This window comes from Quercus suber, unplaced genomic scaffold, assembly GCF_002906115.3.
Source record: "Quercus suber isolate HL8 unplaced genomic scaffold, Cork oak 2.0 scaffold_109, whole genome shotgun sequence".
NCBI classification, from domain to species: domain Eukaryota; kingdom Viridiplantae; phylum Streptophyta; class Magnoliopsida; order Fagales; family Fagaceae; genus Quercus; species Quercus suber.
This window is the reverse complement of record NW_027069574.1, coordinates 120,879-124,352: the sequence shown is the minus strand read 5'-3', so window position 1 is coordinate 124,352 and position 3,474 is coordinate 120,879.

Here is a 3,474-nt window from a genome sequence, read left to right as displayed (position 1 = left end):
ATATTTCTTTGGGAAATAACCATTTTGTCTCTAGCTCTTTGAATTGATTTCATCTATTGCATAAATGCTACAAGTTTTTATAAGTTTGATACTTAATAATGAAATTTATGCCCGGATTTATACTTTGGATTCTCTTATTTCATAATAGTACTTCATACAATAGAAGATAATTACATTCTTGCAAGAAAGGGTATTAACACTATCTCGGATGGGGTGTCCTTGCGATATTTCTGCAAACTTTTCTATGACTAGGTGCATGGTTGAATGATGAGGTAATTATTGGTGTTGCATTTATACATTTGTGTCAATAGTATGTCTAGAAGTGTAGTTTCTTGATACATAGGCGCCTTCTCTTGTAGGTCATAAATGTGTACCTTGAGTTGCTGAAAGAGTTGTTGAAATATTAGTAAGCTGTGAGTTTGTGTAGTAATTTATGAGAGGATTATTTTCAAGATTGAAGTACTTATAAATTTAACTTTTCTTTTGCAGGCTAAATACACATCATTTGCAATAACTTTTGGATTTTTTTTTGAAAGTTGTGAACTTAGCTTGAGCAAAGTAAGTAAATTCTAGTTAAAAACTTATAAAACTCTATATATACTTGTGATGTTGGAAATTTGTTTTGTGGTGGGTTGTTATGTTGGAGCAAGCAGGTGACTTGCATGGTGTTATAAGGTGGTTTAAATTTATATTGGGAGTGTTTTTCATTTCTTGCAAATGTGAATGAAACTTGTTGATTAGTAGTAATTGTGTTCTTTTATTCAATTTCAATACTTGTAAGCATTATAGTTGTGATGTTCGTGATTGGTTTTGTGGTGGGTTGTTGTGTTGGAGCAAGCGGGTGGCTTGCATGGTATTATAAGATGGTTTAAATTTATATTTGGAGTATTTTTAATTTCTTGTAAATGTGAATGAAATTTGTTGATTAGTAGCAATTGTGTTCCTTTATTCAATTTCAATACTTGTAAGCATTATAGTTGTGAAGTTTGTGATTGGTTTTGTAGTGGGTTGTTGTGTTGGAGCAAGCGGGTGGCTTGCATGGTGTTATAAGGTGGTTTAAATTCATATTGAGAATGTTTTTAATTTCCTGTTGATTAGTAGCAATTGTGTTCCTTTATTCAAATTCAATACTTGTAGGCATAATAGTTGTGATGTTTGTGATTAGTTTTGTGGTCGGTTGTTGTGTTGGAGCAAGCAGGTGGCTTGTATGGTGTTATAAGGTGGTTTAAATTCATATTGGGAGTGTTTTTGATTTCTTGCAAATGTGAATGAAACTTGTTAATTAGGTGTGATGAGTATTACTTTATTCGATTTTAATACTTGTAAGCATTGTACTTGTGATATTTGCGATTGATTTTATGGTGGGTTGTTGTGTTAGTGCAAGTGGATGGCTTGTGTGGTATTATAAGGTGGTTTAAATTCATATTGGGAGTGTATATTTGTGTGTGCAACGTGTATTTGTTTAAGTATTAATATAGACTTGTGCATTCATGAATGTGATAGAACTTTATCTAAGTAGCTTATAGACTTAGATGTTAGAATACATTATGCATGAGTTGTCCTTATTTTCCTAAAGTAGGATTCATCTTATAATTGTAGTCAAACATGGATAAAAGTTAGATGACAATGGAATATGATGATGCTTTTACCTATGGGGGTGGTTCATCTTCAAGTTAAATTGCTTATTGGTTAGTATTTTATCTTTAAGTTAAAACACTTCATTTTTTATGTATCATTTAAAACTAATTGTTAAAAATGTTTCTTATAACATAGTTAATGTTTTTACTTTAAGATTTTAATGTAGTAGTGTTTTTATATTTGTGCAGATTTCTTATTGGTGGTTTTAGGAGATTTACTTTTGGCATTATTTGAAGACATATGAGAACATTTTTTGGCATTAGGGGATTCTAATTATATTATGCTACATTTTTTGTATTGTTATAAAACATCTTAAGTTATTGTATGCGTTGCAAACAATTATTGTATGGAAGGAGTTTGAATTTGATACTTGTTTTAATTTTAACTTATGGAATGTGTGGATCAATTTTTTTATAAATGTGTTGTTGAAATAAATGTGTTAATCAAATGTAAGGTTTTAATAATGTAATGACAGGTTATAGGTTAATATCAAAGTCATGAAATAATAAAAACAGAAAATAAGTTTTAGCGACGAAATTTTTTCATCACAAATATGGCAACAAAAATTTTTTTTAGTGACGAAATATTTCATTACTAAATGCAGTGGAATTTTGTAAGAAATGGTTTTAGTGATGAAAATTTTCGTCACTATATGTGCCTAGATTTTCTTAAAAATAGTTTTAGTGACGAAATTGTTCATCGCTAAATATGATTTAATAAACTGAAATGGTTTTAGTGACGAAATATTTTCGTCACTAAATACTGTTTTTAGCAAGGAAAACATTCAGCGACGAAATGTTTTCATCTCTAATAGGTTTTTTTTTTTTAAACAAATCGGACTTTTAGTGATGAAATTTTTCGTCGCTAGGACTTTTGGCGATGAGGCTACAATGACGAAACAAATTTCGTCACTAAAAGTCCAATTTCATCACTAAAGGTTCTTAGTGACAAAAAACTGGACTTTTAGTAACGAATTTTTTCGTCACTAAAAATACATTTTCTTGTAGTAAAAATTATGGAGTCAGAGAATACAAAAACAAACAAATAGACTTACATTTTTACACACAACCACAAGTGTTCTACTAATTTAACTATTGTGTTATTAAAAAATTAAAAAAATTATTCATACAAAAAAATCATAGAAAATTAACATTGTTTAGTAAAGAGCTATTTATCTCGTGTTTTTCTAACTAGAATATCACTTCACATTTATGTGGGAAGTTTTTTAACTATTCATAGAGATCTTAATGTAGTTTCACACTTTCACTAAGTTCTTATTATATTTTTAAAAAAAAGTAAAACAAAACTTGCCTCTTAACAAAGAATTTCAGCAAGCTCAAGATATACAATTGGGTAGCCATGGAATTATTATTATTATTATTTTTTTTTTTTTTGCAGAAAATAAGTGAATATTGGATTGTTTGTTTTGTGGGAATTTCAAGACACACAATTATATTGCTTTGTTTAGTTGTTTTCTTTCTCTATAGTTATTGATTTTTGGATATATATGAATTTGCAGTTGTATATCTAACTGAATGCAAGTAAGTTTTATATCATGAAATTTTATGTTTGATATATTTCTTTGGGAAATAACCATTTTGTCTCTAGCTCTTTGAATTGATTTCATCTATTGCATAAATGCTACAAGTTTTTATAAGTTTGATACTTAATAATGAAATTTATGCCCGGATTTATACTTTGGATTCTCTTATTTCATAATAGTACTTCATACAATAGAAGATAATTACATTCTTGCAAGAAAGGGTATTAACACTATCTCGGATGGGGTGTCCTTGCGATATTTCTGCAAACTTTTCTATGACTAGGTGCATGGTT